Below are 7,500 nucleotides of genomic sequence, written 5' to 3'. Positions count from 1 at the left end.
CTCATGAATGGCAGAGCCAAGGGACAGTAGCATTCCCCTAGCAAAGAGGACAATGCCCTATAAAATGGTCAATCAGGTTTAAATGTTCAAATTCTGCTCATGAATGGCAGGGCCAAGGGACAGTGACATTCCCATAGCAAGGAGGACAATGCCCTATAAAATGGTCAATCAGGTTTAAATGTTCAAATTCCGCTCATGAGTGGTAGGGCCAAGAGACAATAGCATTCACCTAGCAAAGAGGACAATGCCCTATAAAATGGTCAATAAGGTTTAAATGTTCAAATCCGCTCATGAATGGCAGAGCCAAGGGACAGTGACATTCCCCTAGCAAGGAGGACAATGCCCTATAAAAGGGTCAATCAGGTTTAAATGTTCAAATTCCTCTCATGAATGGCAGAGCCAAGGGACAGTGACATACCCCTAGCAAGGAGGACAATGCCCTATAAAATGTTCAATCAGGTTTAAATTTTCAAATTCCTCTCATGAATGGCAGAGCCAAGGGACAGTGACATTCCCCTAGCAAGGAGGACAATGCCCTATAAAATGGTCAATCAGGTTTAAATGTTCAAATTCCTCTCATGAATGGCAGAGCCAAGGGACAGTGACATACCCCTAGCAAGGAGGACAATGCCCTATAAAATGGTCAATCAGGTTTAAATGTTCAAATTCCTCTCATGAATGGCAGAGCCAAGGGACAGTGACATACCCCTAGCAAGGAGGACAATGCCCTATAAAATGGTCAATCAGGTTTAAATTTTCAAATTCCTCTCATGAATGGCAGAGCCAAGGGACAGTGACATACCCCTAGCAAGGAGGACAATGCCCTATAAAATGGTCAATCAGGTTTAAATTTTCAAATTCCTCTCATGAATGGCAGAGCCAAGGGACAGTGACATACCCCTAGCAAGGAGGACAATGCCCTATAAAATGGTCAATCTGGTTTAAATTTTCAAATTCCGCTCATGAATGGCAGAGCCAAGGGACAGTGACATTCCCCTAGCAAAGAGGACAAGGCCCTGTAAAAAGGTCAATCAGGTTCAAAGGTTCAAAATTGCTTTTGAATGGCATATTCAGGGAACAGGGAGATTGCCCAACCAAACAGGACAATGCCCTGTAAAATTGTCATTCAGGTTTAAAGGTTTAAAGTCCACTCATGAATGGCACAGCCAAGGGATAGTAACATTGCCATATTAAGAAGGACAATGCCCTATAGAAATCGATATAAATACATGTTGTAATATGTTTTATCATAGAGTACATGATGTAAACTTCAATTATTAAATCTAATCAAGAACACTTCAAATGATTGCTAATTATATAATTATATAATGATCTCCATTAACGGTTGGTAGTTACAAAGCCAATTCGAGTAGGTCAGCTTGCAACATCCCTTGAATATTATGTATCCATTAATTAATCAGTGTCGTGTTAATTCATTGATCAAAGGGACTGATATGCCATATATTATGCGATTCACCTACTTTTTTCCAATTATTTTTTTCTACTGTTATAACTTTTTTCTCATAAATTTCTAATACGTTTTAATGCTTGTTTATAGTCTTTGATGTCTGATAGATTTTTTTCATTTAATTTTCTTTCACCTTTCTAACTTTTTTTCCCAATTTTATGATATGTTTTAATGCTTATTTATACTCTCCGATGTCTGATAGTTTTTTTCGAATTATTTTTTTTTTTTGTCGTAACTTTTTCTCTAAATTTATAATACATTCTAATGCTTGTTCATAGTCTTTAATGTCTGATAGTTTTTTTTCCAATTAATTTTCTTTTACTGTGTAACTTTTTTCCCGAATTTCTAATACGTTTCAATGTTTGTTTATAGTCTTTGATGTCTGATAGTCTTTTTCCAATTAAATTTCTTTCACTGTCCTAACCTTGTTCCCCAAATTACTAAAACGTTTTAATGCATATTTATACTCTTTGATGTCCAATTCTTACTATTTACTTTGGATAACTTTCTCCAATAATTCATTTACAATAAACATTTCTGTAGTAAAAACATTCCTTTAGAGTTATTTACTTGAAACTCTGCTGGTAAAATAGAGTAAAATCATCCTTCAGATCAAAGTTGGTTTGAACTCTCCTAGTATAAGTTAGAGTTGAAAATATCCTTTGAGTATCTGTCAGGTTGAATCACTCACTGGATTGATTGATTGATTGATTTAAGGTTTTCAGGCATCCTGACATCTAAGGTAATTGACGCCGATATCATTTAGTTTATATATACAAAAAAAAATAAAGATTATTCAATTAAAACCGTAAAAGTTGGATGCCATTATAAACGTTATAAAGTTTTCAGAAGACCTGCTTCTGAAATAAATCTAAAAATACTGGATATAGCACTACAATTTCCCATTGAAAAGGGGATTGCGTTGAATCCATCTCTGGACGAAAGTAGAATTTAAATATTTCTTGAAAAAAAAAAAAAACATGATTTGAAACTTTCCCTGAAAAGCGAACTGAAAACAAAAAAAAATCATAAAGTAAGAAATTCCTTGTAAAAAGTTCTTCTTTGTGTTCAGTCGCGGTTTTCTATCTTCCCTCCCCCACTTATTATTATTATTATTATTATTATTATTATTATTATTATTATTATTATTATTATTAGGATGATGTTGATGATGATGATGATGATTTTATTATCATTATTATTATTATTATTATCACTATTATTATTATTATTATTATTAGTAGTAGTAGTAGTAGTAGTAGTAGTAGTAGTATGGTGATTATGGTGATGATGATGATTTTATTATTATTATTATTATTATTATTATTATTATTATTATTATTATTATTTTTAGGATGATAATGATGATGATGATTACTATTATTATTATTATAATTATTATTATTATTATTACTATTATTATTATTATTATTATTATAATTATTATTATTATTATTATTTCCCATGGATTTCCAGTGTCTCACTTATATGTCATCTTTCAATCTGAACTTACCCCTTCCCTTTCCATTCTTTTCATCCACCTCCATATTGTGACACTTTTAAATAAATGCTTCTCTTCTCATTTCATAACATTACTAAACCATTTTACATTTCTCAGACAAAGCTTCTTTGACAATTCCACTTCCAAGACTGTTCCCAGACTTGAATCATTCATGATCATATATTTCCAAAGGGACTTAGAACAACTATCTAACATCTGTAAATCGATTTTTACATTTTTCTTCCTTGAAGGTCTTTTATCATCAAAACCTCCGTCCTGTAAATAGTTGCTAGCCTCCTGGCTAGTATAGCAGTAAATGTTCGCATAGCATTTGCATGGCAGCAGATCAATCCCAGCTTGGGACCCTGAGTTCAAGCAGTTTACTGGGGAGGCCACTGCTATGGTTTGGCACCACAGAGGGAGATTGTGCTTGCCCAGATGTTCTGATGAGTATATATTCTGATGAAACTAGAATTGAAACCAGAACACCTTTACACTTTCCAAGAACTTTCCTTATACCTTCGGTCTGATCCTCTTGTCTTACAGTTTGTCATATTGTGTGTGTTTGGCAACTAATGAACAAATGGTAAACAAGAATAATCAATATTTAGATACCAACATATTCAATTTGTGCGAATTTCTAAGAAACATTTTCCTTAAAAAATATCAAACCAGATAATTTAAGAGAGAGAGAGAGAGAGAGGAGAGAGAGAGAGAGAGAGAGAGAGAGAGAGAGAGAGAGAGAGAGAGAGAGAGAGAGAGTATAAAATGGATTCATCTGGTCTCTTACGCAAGATGTTTTAGACTTTTATTTAGCGAAGAGTTCATAGAAAGAGAGAGAGAGAGAGAGAGAGAGAGAGAGAAGAGAGAGAGAGAGAGAGAGAGAGAGAGAGAGAGAGAGAGAGTATAAAATGGATTCATCTGGTCTCTTATGCAAGATGTTTTAAACTTTTATTTAGTGAAGAGTTCATAGAAAAATATATATTTAGATCAAAGAGATAGTTTGCAGGCAATCTTTCATATGACGTTAAAATGTTTGAAATTTTATAAATACATAAAGTTCCTATCACGAGTTGTGCTTATGAAATATAATCCTAAAATAGATGAAAAGTAATATTTTTTCGATAATGTTCAGGGTTTTAGAATGAATGTTTTTGACAGTATCTCTGTGCCCGACGAAGGATAAATTATCAGGGTTTTTTCCTTTAAAATAACCTACACTCGTTTTCTCTCTCCATAAATAGAATATATCTCTATCTATCTATTTTTCTATCTATCTATCTATCTATATATATATATATATATATATATATATATATATATATATATATATATACATATATATGTATATATATGCATATATATATATATATATATATATATATATATATATATATACAGTATATATATATATATATATATATATATATATATATATATATATATATATCATGATTTTTTAAAATACCTAGGGTGGGTATAATATACAAGTTAATTGGCTTAATAACCTTCGCTCATTTTCCCCTCCAAAAATAGAATATATATATTTTTTATATTTTTCAAAATATAAAAAGTTAATTGACTGGCCTGTATGTAAATTCTATATGATGGCTTAGCTATGTAATATATACATACCTTTTTTTCACTCGGATTTGTACTTTATATTTGCTTATTTAATGGATAACATTTCTACCTTATTAAAAGTATTCGAATCAATCTAAGGCCATTTTCATCTTAACCACATGTTTACACTTCCAAGATTTTTTTTATTAACTATTTTGCTCCTCTTCTATTCCTCGTTAAAAAATTACATTTACAACATAAGTTTTTATAGTTTATATAGGAGACATTTATTTCAATGTTGCCAATTCTTGAAATATTTTATTTTCCCTTGTTTCCTTTCCTCACTGTGCTATTTTCCCTGTTGGGGCCCCTGGGCTTATAGCATCCTGTTTTTTCCCAACTAGGGTTGTAGCTTAGCAAGTAATAATAATAATAATAATAATAATAATAATAATAATAATAATAATATTAATAATAATAATAATAATAATAAAGGATAAATGAATTTTTCGTTACAGCCAATCCATACATAGTTGAATTTAACCTGTTCAAAAAAGGCAGATATTTGGTATGTTAAAAAGAACCTTAGCATTCTCTTGACGATTGGACATTCTTTTCCCACACTTCTTTACTTCTACGTTCAAATTCAGATTACATCGCATTGGATTATTATTATTATTACTTGCTAAGCTACACCCTTAGTTGGAAAAGCAGGATGCTATAAGCCCAGAGGCCCCAACAGGGAAAATAGCTCAGTGAGGAAAGGAAAAAGGGAAAATAAAATATTTCAGGAAGAGTAACAACATTCACACAAATTTTATATACCTATCACCTTAATAGGGTTTCTGTATCGCAATCAGAATCAAAGCTGTACTAGTCAGTGCCACCCATACTAAGTTGGTTTGCTGGTGGCAATCAAACTTAAGTCTCCTACCATCACCAATCCGCAATGCCCAGCGTGGTTATGAAAATGTCCCAAATCACACTTATGACTAATGATATGTCTAAGTTTTTTTTTTTCTGCTACGTTTGTTGCTGTTATTTTATATATATATATATATATATATATATATATATGAATATATATACAACCATATATATATATATGTATATATATATATATGAAATATATATATGTATGTATATATATATATATATATATATATATATATATATGTATGTATATATATATATATATATATATATATATATATATATATATGTATATATATATATATATATATATATATATATATATATATATATATATATATATATGAAACAATACCTTTTCGATGTGGCAACAGAAAATTGAGTTGGACTACTCGAACTTATTTGGTTGTCTGGAGTGCGTTTTTATTGAGTTTGGCTACTGTAATTCATATGAATAATTCCATATTCATACCAACAGAAACGTAATATAGTTATTGATAACGTTGGGTCATTGTTTCACGCATCGTGTATTTTACTTGTTCTTATAAATGTACTTTATTACACTTTTTGCAATATAGTGCAATGTAGCGTATGGCTTTTCATGGGTTAACGTAAAGTGTAGCTAGATATCTTAACTATCCTTTTCTCTATAATGGAGAGAATTGCATGAACTTAGGATACATATCTATCAACGTTAATACTACTAATATTATACATGACAGAATTGGCCATCTATTGGAAAAAATAAAGGCGAAAGTAATGGTAACAGAAAATTATTATTTCTTTTACTTTTATTATTTATTTTACTTTTATTATTGCTTTTACTTTATTATTTCTTTTACTTTCATAGCGAGCAAGGCGCAAATGACTTTGGTGACAACTCAGCATACACTGTTAAAAATTTGCATTGAAAAATCGGTAACAATACTGGAATAAAAATTGCCTGACATTTACCGTTTTAAAAACGGATATATTGACGCTGAGGAGTGATATCTTTGTCACCAACCCGTGAAAGATAATAAAAAAATTGTGTAAAATTACGGTCGCCTGTATTTTACTGAAATATGGCTGAGAACAGAATATTTTTACGGAATCTTTTCCGGTTGAAATTACGGTTTTTTAACAGTGCACGTAAGTGAAATTATATATCTTTATTCTCAGAAAAAAATTAAGGCAAAAGAACACTTGCTTCGTTTTTTTTGTGTCGATTGATGGGCAAGGTTCGATTCCCTCTCAAACTCGTTAGTGCTATTAGTATCTGCAACCTTATCATCCTTGTGAGCTAAGGTTGGGGGGTTTGGGGGAGCCGATAGGTCTATCTGCTGAGTCATCAGCAGCCACTGCCTGGCCCTCCCTGGTTCTAGCTTGGGTGGAGAGGATGTTGGGCGCTGATCATATACTGTATGGTCAGTGTCTAGGGCATTGGCCTACTTGCTATGGCAATGTCACTGTCCCTTGCCTCTGCCATTCATGAGCGACCTTTAAACCTTTAAGGGTGTCTTTTTTACCCATACAGTGGAAAGTAGCCACTGAACAATTACAGTAGTTAATCCCTTGACTGAAAAATAATTGTTAGATATGCTCATGTGAAATTTCTGTTCTGAAGTAATAGTTTTGCAATTAAGAGAATATATATTAATTCATGATATTATTATAATATTTAAAGATCATAATAGTTTAATACATCAGTATGTATACCATATTAGAAATTACGTTATTGAAAATCTTATATTTTTAGGAAATTTGGTACATTAATCCATACATCTTTTGCAATTTATAAGAGCAGTTGGGCTTGGCACTATAAAAAAAAATGTTTTCGAAGGCGTTCCTACAAATATGGAGAGTGGCATATTGACATCCAGAAATGTGCGAATTTTGTCAAAATTCACTCTATGCTGTCCCACTGCAAGAATCGGCGATATTTATTTAAATTTGATTTGAGTTCTATTTCAGATTAAGAAAAAACTATACTTTCTGTAGTAACTTAGTGGTTTTCTTGGTGGCCGGGAATCACCGCATCCCTAGTACAGGTGCC

This window comes from Palaemon carinicauda, chromosome 2, assembly GCF_036898095.1.
Source record: "Palaemon carinicauda isolate YSFRI2023 chromosome 2, ASM3689809v2, whole genome shotgun sequence".
Classification (NCBI taxonomy): domain Eukaryota; kingdom Metazoa; phylum Arthropoda; class Malacostraca; order Decapoda; family Palaemonidae; genus Palaemon; species Palaemon carinicauda.
This window is presented reverse-complemented; position numbering follows the sequence as displayed.